The sequence below is a fragment of the Struthio camelus genome, chromosome 5 (assembly GCF_040807025.1).
Source record: "Struthio camelus isolate bStrCam1 chromosome 5, bStrCam1.hap1, whole genome shotgun sequence".
In the NCBI taxonomy this organism is placed as follows: Eukaryota; Metazoa; Chordata; class Aves; order Struthioniformes; family Struthionidae; genus Struthio; species Struthio camelus.
Window position 1 is genome coordinate 19115762 of NC_090946.1, and position 20737 is coordinate 19136498.

A 20737-nucleotide genomic window follows, 5' to 3' on the forward strand; every position below is an offset into this window, starting at 1 on the left:
GGACTGTCTGTTTCTCCAAGCTCCTATTTCTCTCTGTGACTGCAGAGGACCTTGGGTAAGAGCGGCCGGGGCATCGGTAACCGCTTCCTTGGTCATCTGCGGTTTGGTGGAACAAATTCCACCCTTTGGGCCCACGTGCGAGAGCTCTCTGCTTGCTTAAATCTGCCAGAAACTTGAGCTCTGGCTGTCCAGCACGCTATGCCCATGTTAGCGGTCAAAGTCCTGGATCTGATGTCATATTGCAAACACGCAAGCTGTCACCAGGACACAAGGGCTGAGCAGGAGTTTATCCCAACTGTGCTGCCTTTGCATGGCAGGCAGGTCCACCGCCAGCTCCTCTGCTGACCCTTCCTGCCCACGGACCTCTGGCTGGGAAAGGACATGAGCTCCCACAGCTTTTAGGCCACCCATTTTAGAGTTAGGTCACCTGACTTTCTTCTGTTTACCTCCTTGAGGACCGCCCTGCAAGCGTGAAGGTGGCCTTGTTCAGTCCTTGCTGGCCTTGGGTAACCCGGGCTCTACCTTCTTCTCCCTCCCAAATGTCAGCATCAGCAGAGGGATGCTCCTCTCTGGTCATTTACCCATAGGTGGGGCCCTTTCCCAAGGGAGGAAGAGCTGGGCTGGCTGCAGGTCCTGGGGTGCGGATCCAGCCCTCAAAGGCAAGGAGAGGCACCTGCCCGGTGGCTTCCCTCCAGGGTATAGCAGGGTGCAAGGCCGAGTGGGACTGGATCGGGGCTGAGCTGCGGGGGCTGCTTGGGGGCCTCCTTCCCTCGCAGGAGCTGCCCCCTTTCCGTCTAGTCCTCCAGTGGTTACTGCAGCAGAAGCAACGCTAAGAAATAGGGGAGGGGAAAAAAAGAAAAAACCAAACAAACTAGGAGGGGTTAAAGAGCAAGGAAGCTCCCCAGGCTCTTCGCCCTGCTTTCATCTCGCTGGAGAGCAGCGTGGCCGCTTTCAGAAAGCGAAGGGGTGGTGGGTGAGTGGACCCACGGGGTGCCGAGGTCCCCAGCGGCAGAGCCTGTGTTTCTGAATTTACCTCTGCTGAGTAACTGTGGATGTTTGAACGGCTCTGAAAGCGCTGGGGTTCTTGGAGGGGCCGTGCCCTGTTTGAGCGTTTGCTCGCTGCTTTCCCGGCGCAAGGCTGCGTCGAGGTAGCAGATTTATCAAGCTCAGCATAACAGCCCCAAAGAATAAATCTTTAAAAAACAAAGAAGCAAACAAACAAACAAAAAAAACCACCCAGAATTTTAATGGAAGGGCCCAAGGTATTTTGGTCTGGTCTGAGTAGTGGAAGCGGCGTCGGGGAGCCGTCCTTGACCCTCGCTGCGCAGGTTACGCAATGAGCCAGCGTCCGCTCATGACTCACTAGCGCTTCATCTGCTCTTCCCACTCCTGGAATATTTCGTGACCGGACAGCAACTCTGGCAGGGTCACTGGGGACCAAAATCAGGGGAAATACTGTTTTCTTTGTTAACGCAAAATAGAAAGCGCAGAACAGTCTGTGGTTAAGTCCCCGAGCTGGGATTTGGGACTTGGCCGTGCAACAGTTTCCCTGTGATCTGAGTAAGTCATCTCATCCCTCTGCACTTTGTTCCTCGTGCATAGGATGGGGCAATGAGACGTTTTTTCCTTCCATTCCCCTCCCTCCCTCCCCCCCACATCCGTTTATGGTATTGCTGTTTCAATTATACAGTCTTTGGGATGCAGACTGTCTATCACAAGGTGTGTGCATGCAAATACCTACTGCCTTGGGGGAATGCATCCGGTTTTTCCTGGACTTGCCCTCTTTTTCTGCCTCTGGCATCCTGAGCAGGCAGAATCTTTGTGAGCGCGGCCTGTATCCAGTTTTGGGGAAGGGGTTGTTTCGGGGTGTTTTTTTTTTTTTTTTTTTAAAGCAGATGCTAGCATTTTGCTGTTTCAGAAAAGCAGTGGGGAAAAACGAGGTCAGCCCACCTTAAAGGTCAGTGGGATTGAGGGTAGCCACCAGGAGAAGGGGGCTGAGGTGCAGGGCTGCAGAGAGCTTAGGCTCACGGTAGGTGCTGGAGAGACCTGGTAGGCAACTCTGGGTGGAAGAACTCTACCTTTGGTCGTGTGAGCACACGACCACGCGTTCCCCTTTAGGTTAAAAGGGTCATGCTTATGTTTAATTTTGATCTGCTGCTGCGAATGAACCCAGCCTTGTGGTGGGGGAGTCTGGTGAGCTTGGGGCAGGAAGGATGTGGTTCTTGTGTGGGAAGGAATATCAGGCGAGGCAGGAAAGGTTGGGATGAATGGAAACGCGCAGCTCTGTGTGCATGTGGAGGGTGGATTGGGAAGGAGGAGGACTCTGGGGCAATGACCTCTTGCTTGAGGATCTGAGGGGGAAGGTTTAGCGCTTTTAGACTTACTGGGGCCTCTGTAGCAGGAAAGCTGGTGCATCAAGGGGCTTGGCTAGAAAGAAATAGGGGAGCATTTCCAAAATTCACCTTTGTTTGTAGAGGAGGGAAAAAGGACCTGCTGCTCTTCCCTGTTTTACTGCCCTCTGAAGCAGGGCTGCTGTAGATGGGTAGAATAACTCTTGGAGGAGCTTAGGGGCTGGGTATTAAATCCTTCCTGGTGCTTCTCTCCCGACCAGGGGTGGCCGCCACTGCCCCCTGGATGCAGAAGAACAAGAGACCGCTGGGACAGGGCACTTGGAGCCAAGCGAGAGCGGAGTGACCTTCCCGTGAACTACCTCAGCCTCCGTGGCTCCACCCGGGTTTTCATTTCGTTATAAACTCTTTATGAAACGCTCCTCACAGCCGCTCCGCCAGGCTGCAAGAACCAAAGGCATGCGAAGCATCTGGGCAGCGATGCAGCCAGAGGGCAGAGCAGTTTCTGAATGGCCATCTCCGCTCTCACCCGAGTGCCTGTTGGGGCTTGTCCTCTCAACCTGACAAATTGTATGCTATGGCAAGGAAGGAAGGAGGTGTTTCCCTCCAGTGTTGGGAGGGAAATATTTTCTGCACCACTCAGGTTGCAGACTCCCGTCTGCCTGCGTTGTGCCAGGTGGTGCAGGAAATGCCACCGCTGGTGAGCGGTGACCCTGACTGAAGAGGAGGGGTGCGCTAGGGTGTGATTGCAGAGGCTGGGTGCCATGGTGGGGCTGTATCGCGTGCATAGGGTACATCGCTGTGTGCTGAGCCCGCAACAGGCCTGCGCTGTGCAGCACACGCCTTGTGGGTCACATCAGTCCCTTGGGCCAGCATTGGCCACTGCTGCTCCAGTGCATCAGTATCAGTGGTATCTCAGCACAAAGCATTGCCCCGCCGGGTGAGAGCAACCTTCCACTACAGGTCACCTGGTGTCTCATGGACATCGTAAAAACCCCTACAGGACTGTATGCCATTTCAGGTGTAATTGAAGGCACAGACCTTGGTGGACGTGAAACGGGGTGACTGGCTAGCTGTCAGGGTTTGAAGGAAGCGGGGAGCGGCATGGTTATGACAGCGCCTCCCAAGGTTTGCGCTCCTCAGGGTCCTGGGCACCTTGAGGCCACTCACTTTCCTGCAGATCCCTCAGCACGACGCGTCTCTCCTTAAAACCTTCCTCCGTCAGCCTTCGCCCCTTCCCTCAGTACGGCAGCTTTGGAGAGGTGGAGCAGCACGCCTTGTTGTTGCTGGCTGTGATTTGTTCTCGCTTTGGAGGCGCTTTGGGTGTCCTGGGAAAGACACGAGCGCCGGATGAATTTGTTTTGCTTTAGAAACGTATAAGGCGCTCTGCTCTCCAACTGTGCCCTGAAAGAGAGGAGCAGTGATTTGGCTTTGCAGAAATGACTGTGGCCTTTTCAGTCTCCCATTTGGGGACGGCTGACATGGATTTTTCAAAGGATAGCAATTTGGTCACTTTTGGAAATCTGGCTTGTTTAAGGTAGTTTGAGTTCAAGATCTAAAATCTTTAAATATTTTTGAGTATCTGAGGCAGCATCTGTTTTTGTTTGTTATTACAGCTAGTATTGCTCCAGTTTTGTTTTATTTTTCTTGGTGGAGAGGGGATTATATATCTGATCCTTTGTGGTTTGTGTGCGGTATTAACTTTCTCGGTCTCGCTCAATATTCTTTTATTCCCTGGTTACCCTAGGCTGAAACTTTTGGACTAATTACTTTTTGACAAAACTGCACTCTGAGTCCTTTTGAAATCCGCACCGTCTCTACTTTTGTAAGATTTGATTCACTCCTTTTCTTACCCTAGGGTGTGTGATCTAAGACTTATTCGAGTCATCGGAAGTGTTTCCTTTAAGCTTTGCTTTACACCAAGCTCTGGCTAAAGAAATTTGTAGAGGAAGGAATGAAACCTCCATAAATCTAGAAGGATCATCCTGAATGCTTTTTAAAGAACGATGAGAAATCCTCTCAGAAGTGCCATCTGGGGCACAGCTGAGAAATGCTTATGGGAGGCCAGCATCTTAAATACAGTGGTTGAACTTTAAAAGGTAGCATGAAAAAAACCTAGGGGTTATTAAGGCTGAGAAAAGTAAAAGGCTCACGCTTCAGATCTTTAAGCTTACTTGCTACAGAAACTTGGAAAGGCTCTTTCCTAATACAAAGCTGTAGCAGATTATACATGTTCTAAGCTGGGTGAATTTCTTCCCATCCCCTTTTTGACCGTACAGGCCCAACTGGATATTAGACAGAGGATGGATCAGTGTTGCTGGCAAATATTTTCCAGTGTCGTTCTGGATATGTCCCAGTCTTCCAGGAATCCCTTTTCCTAATAGAAGGAGACCCACCTCTAGATGGACGTACTGAAATTCAGAAAGGAAATTTTGAAACCATTTGCTGAAGAAGGCCTTTAGGGTAATTGAAGGAATCTGCAAGGATGTGTAATATATTTACACACTGGTGGTTGGTGACACCAGCCTCATGCCTCACAGTTACACCCACGTGTGTTCTCATTGCATGCGATTACATGGTCGGGGACGACTAATTACTCAGCTGTAATCTGTCCACCCTTCCAAAAGTTGCATCAGTTTGATTTCACCTTGGTGCTGTGTAGCAAGGGCATTTTTCAGAGGGAGCCTCCTGGCTCTTGAAGGATTCAGAAAGCTGTTTCTGTGCTTTTGTGTAAAGCCTGAATTGTGTTATTTTATAATTTTTTTGGTTGGAGGTTCAGTTGTGGCAGGGAAGAAGAATTTGCAATAGAGAGAAAAGTACATCCGTGGCATAAAACTACTCTGAACAGCAGTGGAGATAAATGCTCAGAAGGTTCCCAAAAACATGAACGCTACGTCTACTGTCGCAACGTCCACGACGAGCAAATCCCAATTTGCCCTTCCCCAGCTGCATGAGTTCAAGCTGTCCTACGCTCGTGAGAGGCCAGCCGCCCCGGCGCGTGCAATGGGAAAAGGCAGGCAATAAAGAGCCACGTTCACCAGTAGCTGAACAGAACCCAAGGTCAGGCGCTGTAAAAACGCATCCAGCTCGGAGATAACGCCTCCCGTATCTGCACGTGTGCCCTGACAGAGGGGCGCAAGGGCGTTCCTGGCGCCGGGCAGAGGCGGCACTGTATGGGAAGTAAAGCGGAGGAATGCAAACGACATGCCATAAAGGGGCAATGAAGCAATCTGATGGCAAACTGGGGCACTTCTTGATTGCGGGCCATGATATATTTCTGGACTTTGGAAATGAGCCATCCGAAAGTAAATATTTAGTCAGCTCTGCAAGCTGTCTGAAATGCATGGCATGCCTGCGGCAGGGGTAGTTTCATGGTAATGAGGCTGACTTTCACTTGCCAAATGTCTCTTCTGATCTTACCTTTTATTAGCAGCAGGCACATAAAGGTGTGGATGAATTTAGCAGTCAGCAGTGTCCTGTCTCCATCCAGGGCAGGTGAATTGTCGAGGGGAGGAGGCAGGAGGAGAGACCGGTCTGCCCCCTCTGCGAAGGACTTCTGCAGGGCGCAGGGAGGCTTTCCCCACTGTTTCTGACCTTGGAGGTTGTGCCTTTGGAAACAGAGCCTGCTGCTGGGGCTCTGGCACTGAACCAAGCGCCACTGTCACTGTTTGGCCTGCGGACCCGAGTGCAGACGTTTGGCCTCTGGTTGGGGCAAGCTGCTTTGACCAGAAGCTGCAGCTCTAGCTTAGGACAGCGGGGATAAGCCGGCGCAGCAGAAAGCGGCGCAGGGTCGCAGCGCCAGGCGATGGGCATTGCCCTGGCGCACGGAGGGACGCGCGGCCAAACGCTGAACGGGCATCTGCGTCTTAACGCTTTTGAGTTAAAAATGAAGCAAACCAGGCAAAAAGCTTGGGAAGGCAAACGAACTGTGTTACAGCCAAGGCTTAATTATGTTGATGTAGCAGATTCCCTTGCAGCAGAAGGGGCTATCGGAGGAGCAACACGTGGTGCTGAGCGAGAGGGGCAGAAGGCGGCAGCGGCAGAGCGCCACAGCTTGGACAAAACCCGGCTGCCAGCAGCAACGCAAATCTCGAAGCCGGCAACCCAAGCTGTGTGGTGTTTGAATCCAGGACCTGGGTTTTAGTTCAGCTGAGAGACAAACCAGCTACACAATGTGGATCTGGGTTCAGGTTACAGTTCTGCTCCCCAAGGCTATTCCAGGTGTTCAAATACAAGCGCTTGGCTCAGGCCCATCTCTAATTAGACATATTCTTTAAAAGTATTTTCCTTCCTCGGCTCCTGTGCTTTTGGCTTGTCTCCACTAGCCCTCTGTGCTGTGCTAGGACACAGTTTTCTGGGTATATTAATTGGGCTGTTTACACACCTGGTTTCCTGCAAGAATAGACACCTAGCTCCTTCTTTTAAAAGTCTAGCCCAGAGGCTGTAAACAGGAATTGTGCTGTGTCTGGAAAAGCTGAGCTGCTGCTTATCTGCGCTCCCGTAGGCTGTGGGAGCAGCAGCAGCTGCAGACGTGGGTCAGCTGAGCATGGAAACCGGCTTGCGCTCTCTTCCCACCATTCCTGTCCTCCCACCTAGCTTCGTTCCCCGGAGCTGAGGAGCCATCTCCTCGCTCCAGCACCTGGGGGGGGTTACTGCCTTTTAATGTGACAGGGAGAAGAAGGGGCCCCACCTGGCATTTGGGTCAGCTCAGATGCATATTTTGCCTCGTGTATGAAAGCTGGCAGTGTCATTCTGGAGCTGTGTCCTATGCGTGACTGTTGATGGGGCTCTTTTGTTCTGGAGAGGGAATAAGGCTGAAAGTGGCAGGCTGCTATCTATGCTCTGCAGCTCTGGCAGGGCTTCTTGCAGTGTCCCAGAGCTGCAGGGGCACTTCTTTTACATCTGGCATGATTAGAAGTCCCCCTAATCCTGGCTGAATGACAGGCAACTGAAGTATCTTCCCTGGGATGCGTTTTTGCCGCCTCCTTCCTGAGGAGGAGACATCTGCAGCATTTGAGGTCCGTGAATAGAGAAGGCTGCGTGGAAGAGGCGCAGTTTCACTCCAGAGTCCTTCCATGAATTTTGGATGGGTTTTGCACATACAGCTTTACCTCCCATTAAGCAAGGGTTTGTTTCTGTCCAAGCTCCCCAAAAGCTACGGTGGGTTGCTCATCCCTTATGCCCTTCAAATCATGGCTGAGGGGTGTCTGTCTTAACCCGTCATGCAGCTCCCAGAACGACTGTGGGATGGAAAGGTGTAGATGTGTGTGGTGCAGATCGGATGAAATGGTCCCTCGTGGCCCCCTTTGGGCTTAAAATATACAGGCATAAGTAAGTGCCACTGCACATCTTTGATTTCAAGGCATAGGAGGGGTAAAAAGGCAGCACAAAATCATCTGGCTGCTGCTCTCAAGGATTCCTTCTTCTGAGACCGGTAGTGTTGAAAAACCACGTAGAGCGTCCTCAGATGCTAAAAACAGACTGTCATATGCCCCTGGGGAATCCCCCTTTATACCAGCGTAGAGTCTGCACATCTTTAAAACACTCTGGTTTTGTGGCCATGGCAACAGGCTCTGAATCCCACTTTGCAGCTATTGTTTTACTGGATGGCCTTGAGTTTATGTGGCTGCTTCAGTTCTTTGGAGAAGGCTCCTTCAACTTCATCTAGCAAATATCTGCCTAGCTCTGTAAAAGGCCTCGAGTGTTAAACACTAGGACTGCTGTCCGTACTGGGTACTGCTGTACCGTTGTGGTCTGCAGCTTGTGGAATACGATGCTGTCGTGCTAGGTCTTGGCGTGTTTAGCTTTCTGCGCTTCATGAGGTTTCCAGAGCACTGTTCATGAAGGCTGCTGGAGCAGTGTCTCCAAGGCGGGTCCTGTGCTATTCCCGGGGAAGAGGTGTGCAGAAGGCCGGGAACAGAGGACAGGAAATAAAAAAACACCTTAGGGCAAAATTTGCTACCCAAATTCTGGCCCAGCTAGAAGCTGAAAGCACTCTTCAAATTCTGCTCCCAAGAAACATTGAGCTGGAGCCCAAAATTGGATGCAAAGATGTCCAATGGGGAATAAAAGAAGTAATGAAAGTGCTCGTGCTGTGGGAGTCTTCCAGCCACCTCTTCCGGTGCCTCCTCACAGCTTCTGAACACCCAGCAAGCAGTGACTTTGTCGTTGAACTTTCTGTTGGCATTGAGTCTTACTTGGATGTTGAGTTTTGGTTTTGTGCCACAAGTGAGCGTGATGAGCTGGGAGGGCTGGGAAATGTCAGCTCTGGAAAGGGAGGTGCGGAAGGACAAAGGTGGCACGTGTTCTCAGCCAGGCTCACGTCAAAACTTTTTGCTGAGGGAGAGAGCTTATTACATCATCCCAGTTACCTTTTTTTCCTCCTGCGTAATCGTGCCCGTCAGCCAAAAAGAGAATGAGTGCTTTTGCTAGAAATCGGTGGCTAGCTGGATCCAGCATGCAATGGCATGATTGTTCGTGCTGCGCTCTCTGTTCCTGCTAATGGTATCAAATCAAACAGGAAATTATTTTTGGAGCAGTGAAGCATGTTGAAACCTAGCAGAATGCAGCTGTTTGCGTAACTAGAGTTTTGGGAGAACTGTCTCAATCGTTGCCAAGCAGTTGACTTCCTCAGCTGGTGAGAAATGGTTTCCCTGTTCCCAGAGGAATGAGCAAACCCCCTTAGGCGTAGTAGGTTGGGTTTGATTCAGCATCCATCATCCCCATAATGTCTGCTTCATGGCTATGAAAGTCTCTAGCCACTTCTCAGCAGGGGTCTGAACAACTTGATTGCAACTCCTTAGATCACCGTTCGACCCTCTGCTCAAAATTAAATGACCTGCAAAATAAAGACTGTCCAGGGTTTCACATGCGTTTCTGTTGACTCTAAACAGAGGTCTAAACCTGGCAGACTGCCCGTGCTTGAAGTGAAACAGTTCTACCTAACTCTGACTTTCTGGGCTGTGTTTTTAAGCGCTGGCTGGGCTTCTGGCGTCGGTGCGGCCCCTCTGTAGGTAACCCCTAGTGCGTGGGCCCTTTGCGAGGATGAGTCCTGGCACTCGCTCTGCTGGCACAGAGTCCATGCTTCAACATTTCTTTCTCATCTCGGCTCTGTCAGCCGCTCCAAAGAATCCAACCCCCTCATTAGACACTTTGAAACCGGACTGTTTTTGCTGGTCAACCAGAATACAGCCTTTTCAGGTCCTAGGAAAGCCAAGTTTATATGAACCGGGTTGGCAGCTTGGCTCTCTGCAGTAACGCCGCTTTCCTCGGTGGAGCTCTTACCTCCGGCTCTTGGCATACTGTCACTTTTTCACTTTCTAATAATGCTGTTGGTGCCTTTTTCTGCCTCCCTTAGCTGCTGCGTTTTTACAAGCTAAGGTCCGGTCACTGGCCGTGTGGCCCTGAGGTAGCTCCGGCCATACGTTCAAAGGACTCACAGGCAAACAGGTTTGCCTCCCCGAGTGCTACTCGACTCTCGCTCCCTCATCTCGGAGAAGAAATGAACTCCCTCAGTGCTGCTAAGCCTTTGAGAGAGTAAATGCCTTCATACGTGCTATTCATAACTATTTTATGCACATGCTTTTTTTTTTTCTCCCCCTCTCCTGGAGCTCCCTTTGCTTTCCTAGCTTAGCTGCTTGAGGGGGGTGCTACTGGCTGCACCTCTTGTCTTCATGCCTTTTTACTCTTTATTTTCTTCTTTTTTTTTTTTTTTCCTCCCTCAATGAGCAAAGCCTGGCTTTTCTCTGGCACGAGCTATGACAGCTTACCCCCGTGCAGACCCCTGGAAAACCCCTGACTTTGGGGTTTGACTTTGGTTTGCAGCAACACGAGGCCGAGGCTCAAAGCTCAGCCTAGCAGCCAGATACACCAGTAAGGGCCTGTGCGAGGCAGAGTTTGTTAGAAATAGAAAAAATGAAGGGGATGAAAGCCAAACAAAATGAAATAGAGCTAAGATGGTTATCTCAAAGCAGACCTTGGTGTACACTGGTTAAAAAAGTCATAGGGCTGTGTATATACATCTGCAGTTCCCGTTGTCCGCAGCATTCTGCAATGCGGTGTTAGCTGTTGTCTGGAATAACCACGTTTATTTGAACTGCTTTTTTTCATTCTTGTCCCAGGTCTGTAAGGGACGTAAGCGTGTTGCTGGATTTGAAGCACCTAGGTAGTCCCCCACGAGTCCATCGTTTGGCTGCATGCTTTGTTTCAGGTCCGGTCGCGGTAGCCGCCTCTCAGCGGCACGTGAAGTAGCTCACTGCCCTGTAAAGGGCCTGTAGGGTACTTCAGAGCAGAGCACTTCATAAAATAGCATTGTTAACGTTAGGTTATACAACTGACTTGTGTTAGCTGGTAAGAATGAAATAAAGCCACCGCCAGGGAGAGGCTGACTGGTCTGGCACAGATGGGATTTAAATTCCTACCACCAAAATCAGATGCTTGCACAGAAGGGAAGGACCGTGTCAGCTTTGAGCAATTTCAAAAGCTCTGTAAGGATATAAAGCTTTTTTGTTTGCAGGCTTATTATGTCATCACTTAGTCATGCAAATGTCACCCCGTAAGAAGGCCCAGAAGAAAGACTTTTCACATTGCCGCCTTGTTCTGGAAAACTCGCTCGCTGATTATTCATGACCACTGGCTCCTTCAGCCATATGCCTCTTTCCTAACTGCTGTATAACAGAGAGAAATTCCCTGACACACTGAAAGGGGGGGGGGGGGGAATGGAGTCAACGCACAAATGGAGTCAACCTAAAGTATTTAGAGCTTTCCAGTTGGGTCATTAAATTCTCATACGGCCCGGTTATAATTAGCAACGTTGCCTGTTGCCTCCATGGATGTTCGGCTTTGTTACCGCGATGCTAATGTAGCTCTGCAAGCCGCGACAGCAGAGCCGCCCTCCAGATCAACAAAGACCTTGCTAGAAGATTGAGATGCAGCATTTTGCTATTCTGCGTAAAAGTTTTAGGAAAAGTAGTTAAAGAAACTGGTAATTCACTTTATAGTAACCTGGTATGAAACCAGGGGCTGGGACCGGGGGGTTTCCCGCTGTCACCTGGCAAAGGGGCGCTAGGCTTCCTGGCGCTGATACCGTGTGCATCTAAGGAGGTGTCTGCTCACCACGCCGTCTGCTTGAATTCCTCCAGCTTTGAGCGTGGGGTTTCTTTCCCTGTTTTTTAAGTTATTTTCCCCTTGCTGCTGAGTTGCTCCCTGGGGCATGGTTGTGCCCTGCGCCTTTGCTTAGCTACACGGTTTTTTGTTGATTTGCTTTGGGAGGGAGATGGGACAGAGGGTCTGTCTGCCACACTCAGGGGGCTCCAAGGTGCCGGTCCATTTCAAGTGTCCTCTGAGCCTTATGTTTACTCTATATTTATATATGTATATATTTTGTCTTCCTTATGCAAAGTTAACCTAAATGCTTCTGAGACTGCTGCTTTTTTGGCTGAAGTTTAAGCCACTACTGCTCCTGAGTAGATGGGGACACATCCTAGGGTCCTGGGGTCGAAAAGGCTGTGCCTTTATAAAACTGTATGAGGCTGATGTTCTTTGGGAATGGTTTTTCTGGCATCACCAAGCCCCCTGTGTTTTATTCTCCGTTAGCCAACGTCTCTTGTGTTCGTTGCCCGTGGGTCTGAGGAGGAGGCCCTAGTGGTGGGTTGTGCAGGGCCCTCTTCTTAAATCCTGGACGGGCAACCACTCCGTCATCCCGACAACTTGACTGAAGACCAAGCGATGGAAACCCATGGGGTGGCGGTGGCTTTGCTTGGCACCTCGCACCTTATTCCCTCCAAAGTATCCCTGTGGTGACCACCCCTACAGAGCTTCAGCCCAAATTTCTTGGGAACTGAACCGAAGTGTGTAATAAGTTATACAGCAAAAGGGTGTCATGTCTTCCGACAATAAAACGCTATCTCTAGCGTAAAATGAAGTCAATATTAGCCTTAGAGGCTGTTATTCCTGCAATACAAAGGAAGGAAGCAGCTTCAGACTTTGAACTGCGGTAAACTCGATTCCTTTTGGTTTAAAATCGCTCCGATAAATCCCACTTCCTCAGATAAACGCAGCGCGTAAATCTGCAGCAGTGTCATTGTTTCTCGGGTGATATTTTATCAAAGGGTAGCTGTAGGGAATGGTTTAATTTCTTTTGTCACCTTATCTCTGGGAATCATTTCAGTTCCGTTTCAGTGAAGCATGAGACTAAAAAGAGTTTTATTGTCTCTTTGAACTGCCTTTTGCTCTGAGGAATGAGGATATAATGAAGCTGGGGCCAATAGTAGGAGGACAAGCGAAGCATGTTGAGGCTTGTCCTGCCCGATGTTGGACTTCTTTTTGATTTTTTTTTTTTTTTTCCCTTGCAGTTAGCACTCATGACTGGGATTTTCCAACCGAGGAAATCTTGGTTAGCCTCAGGGTAACGTGCTCTCAGCTAGATCTGCTCTGGACGGTTGGACGTGCCGTTTCTTTCGATAGCGGCCGAGAGCATGGTTTGCCACTTACCTCGGTGTCCGTCACTCGGCACTCTTCCGGTTTCCTGTTCTCTCTGGGAGAATTTTTTCCACGTGTTTGGTGATTTTTCAGGAATCTCTTCTCTTTTTAGTTGTGTTTTGATTTAAGAAGAAATAGCTCTATGGAATGAATTAGAGGCAAATATTAACCCGACTTAAAGCAATAAAAAATGAACATCCCTAAAGCCTTCAAGTGCTGTGGTGTTTCGCCTTTAGCAAATCTCCTTAGCAGTATAGTTAAGTACAGCCCTTGTTGGCCCTGTCTGGAAATACAGTAAGTTTTACTTGGTTTATGTCACTTAGTGATAGACTGCCTTTGTCTGAGGCCAGTTTAGAACTAGCCTTGATTTGTATCTGGGATTAAGCATAAAGCTCCTGTTGATAAACCCATACCATTGCGTCCTTTCCAGGTTTCTCCTGTTGCTATTTGACAGCTTATTAAAGGGGAATTAATTTTGAGTCTTTTCCTGCTACGAATCGCTGTCTCTACTGTATCCCTTGGATGTTTGTCCTGAGTGCTGCCCTTCTGATGGGTTTTGTCAGCCGTCATATCTATTTTGCTGATGTTGGGCCAGATCCTGTAAACCGTTTTCAACTCAACAGGGCTCTTTGCGAGCAAATCCTGCAGTAGTGATGGAAACGTCACACGTCCTGGAAATCCGCATGCGCGTCTGCTAGGCGGTCTTCTCCTGTCAATGGCGCTGTGATATGCAGTCTTGGTGTTGCATCGTAAAGGTGACTGCAAGAGACAGCACTTTAGGGATTCCCGTTGTGTAAGCTTTGCAGCTCCTTCATGGCTTTCAGGGAATCCAGGTAAAAGGAGGAGGAGAGGAAAAGTGCAGTCTGCTGGCCAGAGCACAGAACTTGCATGTAAGAGACGTGATTTTTAGTCTCTTTTGCCCCCAGCTTTGTGTGAACTTGCCAGGGCACTTATGTTTTCTGTGCGTCATTTCCCTGTCTGTACACGGGGGTTGTTAGCACCTCCGTAACCCATAGGGGGGTTATGAGGATAAATGCACTCAAGTGTGACACTTTCAGCTGCTACTGTTATTGAGGCTTTATACAGGGACCTAGAGAGGAAATAGCAGTGATGATACTGGGTAGTGCAGCGTGGTTGTTCTTCGGGATTTTACCCCATGAAGCTGCTGACGTAGGTCTGAAGATCCTTGCTGGGCACCCCACTATTTCCCTGCCGCTCTATACAGATGCACTTCCTACTCTCTTGCGTAGCAGCACTGTGAAGCCCTTGGGTGACTGGGCACTGGCACAGGTTGCCCAGAGAGGTGGTTGAGTCTCCTTCCTTGGAGATATTCAAAACCTGCCTGCATGCAATCCTGTGCAATGTGCTCTAGAGGACCCTGCTTGAGCAGGGGGGTTGGGCTAGATGATCTCCAGAGGTCCCTTCCAACCTCAACCGTTCTGTGATTCTGTTTGATTCTGTGTTTCCCTGTGTGCCCATGCTGAAAATGAAATTGAAATGAAATCACGTCATTCTTTTTCATTGCGCTCAGGAAAGAAAAAAAAAACCACTAGCTACCTAGATAAGTAAATAATTTCCTCACCGATCAATTTTGCTGTTTATGTAGGCATATTTGGTGCGCACTAAAAGCGGCCAGCTTGTGAAATGCTCCAGGATATCACAAGAGCCAGTCTAAAATCATTGTTGCTGCCAACCACTGAAGAACGCGGTCCGGTTGCTGCTTTGAGTTGCCTTGTTCTAGCGTTTACCCTTGTAAAACGGTCTTTCCCTGCAAGTCCATCCGGTAGCTTGCAGTTGCTGTTGTTTGGTGGCGAGGGGAGCAGGACTGTGCTGTAAGCATGCGAATAGGTGGAGGGGCTGCCCATGAGGCTGGCTCAGATGTGGTTCCTGACAAGTGCTCCTGTAAACAGCAGTTCAGCATAACGCAGCTGAGACTAATTGGCATCCCCGTAGGTGGTCTCAGTAGCGGGGCCAAGATTAGATGTGGTACAGGGAACGAAGGAGTCTCTTTTTTCCGGAGTGGGTAGTGCCTCCAACTGAGAGCAGAGGTATGTTAGGCAGGGCTCAAAATGCAACTGCTCCGCCAGGTCTGTGGGTAAGGGCTGTTCGTGTTCAGGGCTTTGGCAACACTGAAATCCACTGAGCTGCAGAAGAGGCATAGAAGCCCCTGCCATTGCACTCAACTGGTATGAAGGATGTTAAATGTCTTTTCAATTCAATGCTGCAAAAAGTGCAAGCAAGTTCAGTTAATGTTTAATGTGCTTTTTGGCCCAAATCAGACTTTTTTTATTATGTCAACAAAGTATTTGAAAATACATTATTTAATGTGAAGTTTCTTAGCCGTTCCCTGACCGTTGTTTGTCCTACCAGTTGTGCAGGGGAGGAAACTAATGCAAACTTGCATCTCTGAAACACAGAGCAACCTGCTTTCTGAATATATTTAATATGCAGAAACCATCATCATTATGGGATGAGAGAAACAAAATACTTAATTGAGAGCGTTCAGTAAATATAGTAACAGAGAGACCACTCTTGGTTTGAACACACGAAGCCTGCCCCAGCAAGCAAACTGTGCCTTTAATTAATGGTTTCACCCTTCTGCTTACTGAAATCAGATGACTCACTCTTAGGCAGAAGCCTGCTTCTGGGGGCAAACTGCTCATGAAGTCATATCAGCCGCACCACGTCCCTAAGGCTCTGTCTTTGCTGGAAAAAAGGGTTGTTTTTAAGGGGCCTGTTGTGTGACCAAAGAGGTTGGAGCAGAATACCGGCAACTGTTCACACTTGTCGTGTGAAACGTTTAATTTGTGACTTTCAGGCATTAGTGTTCCAGCGTTGCTTCCCTACAAGACCAGCCTTGAGATGTCCTATTTCTGTCTCGTTATAAGGCCTTGGTAGACAAAAGGTGCTGGAGTCCTTGATGAAGCATGTCGGTTTTCTTGCACCTTGGGGTAGAAGGTATTGGCTGTGACTGCTTATTATGAAGGCAAGATCAGTCTTTGCCTTACCTCTGGTAGGATGTTGCATTTACAGTTACCTCCAGGTAAAGAAGTAATTTGTTTTGCCAGGGATTACCTTGCTTAAAAATGTCATTCACGTGAATGCAGTCCTGGTAAGAGACCAAATTCAGCTGTCAGACTTGGCTAGTCAAAGCCTTCCCTATTTATCTCCTTAACCTTTGGGTCTAAGGTGTGGAGGGAGCACTTAATTTTTGCGTGACACAGGAACTGCTATCTTGGCTCGTAGCAACCGTCTCTGGAGCTCAATGGCCTGCCGACAGCAGTCACCTATAGAGGAAGTGGCTGGAGTCCCCTGGTGGGAAGACACCGTGGCACCTCTGGGTGTTGGCAAAACAAGTGGCTGCCTGCGGCATCAAACTGTCCGCCCATAGTCCTGTTTTTTGTTTGCCCGTGCCAGAGTCCCCAGAAGTCAGGCTTGCTGCTGCCATTGGGGAAGGAGCCAGAGCACATGGCGTGTGTGGCTATTTTTGGAAGGTGGGAGAGGTCTTCTTGGAAGTAGCTGTCACCTCCTGTTTCCATAGTATCAGCAGACACAGCGATCCCTTCTCTCCAGAGCTCTCTTCGTGCTTTCTTTTCCAGCCAAGCCCTACCCCTTCCCCTTGCAGGAGCTGCCAGGCCTCCACCCCTTGTCCTTGGGCAGCAAAATTCAGCTCTGCCTACGCTCTGCTTGAGCCAGCTCTGAGTAAGTGCATGAGGATCAGTGAAAAGTAACACCTCCAGCCGGTGCCAAACTTGCATATCCTCCAAAGCCACTGCTGTGAGCTGAAGCCTGACGTGTAGCGAGCGCAGTCCAAGTTACTAGAGCGAATCCTCAGCAGTTTCCTGCCCAGCTGAACCTTTTGGAGTCTGAAGCGTTGTAACCTCATAAAAGCTAGCAAAAGCTTGAACTCATTCAAAGATTATTTTACCACCTACGGTATTCTGTGAAGTCAGACATGCTGTAACATATGATTAACGATGTGTTCAGCTATGAGTCACTGGGTAGTCTAGCAAGCGCTGCTCACCTTCTAACCAGTCCGTACGTGGGAGTCCTTACCCAAAGACACACCCAAACTGAGTATTTTAATAGTTCACCACATTCTGAACTTGGAAGAGCAGTTTATGGAATTGTTGCTTAATTAAAAAAAAAAAAAAATTACTTCAAGGCTTTTCCACCCACTAGGGAACAAACCCCTACCGTGAAGAAGATGGGGTGTGTGTGGGGGGGGAACGGGACCCCACAAAACTACTGTTACTTTGCATGGCTCCAAGAATCTCGTACTCCAGATACTGAGTAAACGGAGACTCCCTCCACCTATGAAGTGGGTATATGGGAATTGAGAGTTGCTCAGGATCACAAACATAGAAGTGTTTTGGTGCTGTGCATGTCCTTTTTATTTCTAGATTTGAAAAAAGAAGTCAACGGCGTGCAGCGCACTTTAAATTTGAAAGTCAGCTGAAGCATAACCAGTTGACGTGGGGGATCCTGTCCCATTGTTTCCCCCTCGAGTGCCCTCAGTCTCATGTTTCTACCCAAGCTCTGCTCCCATACCTCCTTTAGCTATCAGGAAGCCAGCTGAATATCATGTTATAGGTGTCTTACAGAAGGCATTCCTTGAAATGAAAAGCTGGCGCTGTAGATTGGCAAGAACAAGGCTGGGAAAAATCCACGCCTAAGAGCCGGGGGTTTGTGTCTGCATTTTATATTAAATGTCACTTGATAAGGTACATGAACAGTTCTGGGTCTGAAATGGAGAATTACCTTTTCCAGCTGACTCTCCCAAGCGCAAAGTGAGCGTTATGGTTATTCATATTTATTCTCTGGAATATTTAAAACAAACCAAAAAGGGAATGGGCAAAAAAGAGCCAATCTCTAGTTTGTGAGATGGTGGTGGGGGACGTGGTTTTGATTCCTGCTGCAGAGGAGGAAATTGCACTTGCGTCTCTCAACGTGGCCTGAGCAAAAGATCTTGAAATCGCTTTGCTGTTTAAGCGGGTGCTGATAGTAGCTGCGCTATCCTCGTGCTTTGAAGGAAAGGTGCTTTTTCCAATAAACGTCGTAAAAAGATGCCTAGGGAAGAGCAAGAACAGGGCGTACTTATGTAATACTTCACCAGTTACTTTCCCAGCCTCCAACTGTTTTCAGCTCAGGGATTTCCTGAGCTGCATGTGGTTGGTGACTCCGTTAGTAACCCTCAGTGGACTTTTCCACCAAATGCTTGCCCAGTCTCTCCTTGAGCCTGCTCAAACAGCAGCAGCAGCAAGCTCCACGGACCTTGCACGTGTTGTGGGAGGAATCAGCACCTTCCCTTCGTCCTGAACCAGGCTCCTAACAGCTTTGCTTGGTGCTTCCTAGTTCTTGCATCGGAGGCAACAGTGGCAGTCACTTCCTAGCCCCCTTCTCCGCACCACTCATGAGTTTGTGGACCTTTATCGCATGTCCCTAGGGCACCTCCTTTCTCTTCTCTGTTGTGCTCTGTTTCTTTTGCGGTAATTCGTCACGTTTGATTAGCCAAGCACTGAGCTGATGGTTTCATGAAAGCGTCTATGCTGGTCCAGAGGTCTCCCTCCTGAGGGGTAATAAGCAATTCAGAAACCATCGTATCATACGTGAATTTAAGACTTGCTTTCCCCCCTATGCATCACTTTAAATTCATCTGTGCTGATTTTCAGCTGCCTCTTTTTTTTTGTTGCCCACTCGGTCTTGTAAGGGCCGTACGCGCTCCCTCGCCGCCTGCGCTCCCCCCCCGCTCTGTTAGCTGTATATCCCCGGCAAATGTGCCTACCTCACTGCTGTTCCTGGCGGCTCACAGCTCGAACAGCGCAGGTCCCGGCCTCGCTGGCGATGCCTCTCCCTTGTGAGAAGTGACCCTTTGCACCTACTTTCCGATTCCTGCCTTGGCCTGCCCGAGCTCCTCCGGGATTAGCGCTGCTGGGCTGGAGGCCGGGTGTCGCAAGCCCCTGCTCGGCGAGCGCGGTCGGTACGAGGTCCGTGCCTAGCCTCCCCCGTTTCTGGACATGCAGAGTGAAGGCTAGATACCGGAGAGAGAGGCCGAGCGAGCGCCGCTTTAGCCAGCCAGCTGGCTAAAATCTTCTGGGGGAGCGAAGCTTGTTCTCCAGTTTGTTGCAAATGAATGTAAATGCGCAGGTGTTCAGCGCACCAGGATGCCAGCGCAACCGTCTGCGCCCTGCGGTTGGCAGAAAGCGGTAATGACACATACGAGCGCGAGCTTTGGGATTAGCAAAGGGTAGTGTTTTGAGATAGGGTGTTTTACCAGAAAGGAGCAGATGAGAATAAATGACACTGTGGACTAATGGCGGATTGTGGGCAAAGTATGCAAATCCACCCACGCGCCGTTCGGCCGTAACTGATACGCCTCCTCCGGCAATTAGCCGAGCGCCTCCGATGAGCCCCGCTTCGGACGGAGCGGGGAGGGGGCTGGCGCAGGCAGGCTGCGCTCAGCTGCCGCCGGGTTAGCGCCCTGCCGCGGACGCCTCGCTCGCGCCTGCGCCCGCGCCACGCTCTGCCCGCTCGAGCTGGGCCGCGTTTGCTGCGAGGTGACTTGCTGTCCTGCCTCTTGCAGACACCTCCCACCTGCGCCCCGGGAAGCAAAGGGAGAAAGGACATATGTCCCCTTGGAGGCTAGGGGTTTTATTTATTTATTTATTTTTTTTTTTTGCTCTTTTGGGTAGCGCTAAACTTTGCTCTCCACCTCGCGTGCCGTTTTCCTGTGAGCATTTGCCTGGGCAGCAGAGCCGGCGGGGAGGGACTGATGCCACGTCGATCCGTGCCTATGTGTAGAACTATTTCTACGCCTTTGCCTGACAGTCCTAGGAAACGTGTGAAATTTTTCTGAACCTCAATTTATTTTTGATTGATTTTTTTTTTGTTTGCTTGTTTGCTTTTTAAGACGCACCAGAGTTTCGATGAAATTCTGTGCTTGCTTCTTGTCTTTAGGAGGAGTCTTAACAACAGGGAACGGTTAAACAGCTCGACATCTCTGAACCATGGCTCAGAGATGAAATGTGCTGTGCAAGCATTGCCAAGACAGTAAAAGGAAGTTCCTTGAACTGAACCATCGCTGGGTTATGCATCGCTGAGTCACCGTAAGTCATGCACAAAGTTTAGGCATCCCTAAGTTATCAGGAACATGATGCACATTTGCCACGGACAGAAGACGAGCCGTTACTCATTTTCTAAGGAACACACAGCTATTTACTGGAGAAGGTGTTCTGGTGTCATGGTTTTATCTGAGCCTTTTTTTTGTCCTTTTCCTTTTTTTAATCACTAACCCTTTTTGATCTATAGCTTCTTTCTAAGGGTGTAAGTGTATAAGTGGATAGCATGGCCGGACTGCAATCAAAGAAATATTTTGGGAGTCCTTTCAGAGCTCTTGAAGGAATCCAGACCAGCTATGAATGCAAGCTTTATGCAGCATTGTTTTGAAGTAGGAGTGAGTCACTAAAAAACAATTTGCGCTCTCTCCATGTTCAACTTTGACTTTATTACGAAAAAGGGAAAGCAAACAAACACAATTCCATTCACTGCAGAAGTACACATCGATCCTTTAATCCTGAAGGACTTGCTGGTGGGAACGGCTTCCTCCTTGAAAGAATTGCTGTATTGACGCAACATTTAATTGTGCAATTACACTCGCACAGGCACACGCACACAGACACACACACGTTTTCTCCCGTGCTTTGCACGTAGAGTAAAGGCTCTGTGGCTGCAATGCTAATCGCAAAGTGATCGGCACTATCTAGCCTTCATCTGGCTGTCCCAGCCTGTTCAGAGAAGAAACCAAAGGCAGGAAATGCAGCCCGAAAGGTCAGAGCAAACACTGGAATTTGGGCCAGAGCCCTAAACCGTGTCCCTTACTGGTTTGCTAGATGTGGTAGCCTTTGTCACCT

General features: G+C 49.4%; 1 protein-coding gene and 1 long non-coding RNA gene across 5 annotated transcripts in view; one reads left to right on the plus strand and one right to left on the minus strand.

Moving 5' to 3' along the window:
• SLC22A18 (solute carrier family 22 member 18) overlaps positions 1–20737 on the plus strand; it is a 63104-nt gene that overhangs the window by 10399 nt on the left and 31968 nt on the right. The window lies entirely within an intron of this gene.
• Positions 1249–19092, minus strand: LOC138067431 (uncharacterized). The gene is made up of 4 exons (XR_011141330.1): positions 18613–19092; positions 5769–18396; positions 3519–3752; positions 1249–1430 (listed from the first exon to the last, which is right to left on the minus strand). It is a non-coding gene; the product is annotated as an uncharacterized lncRNA (long non-coding RNA).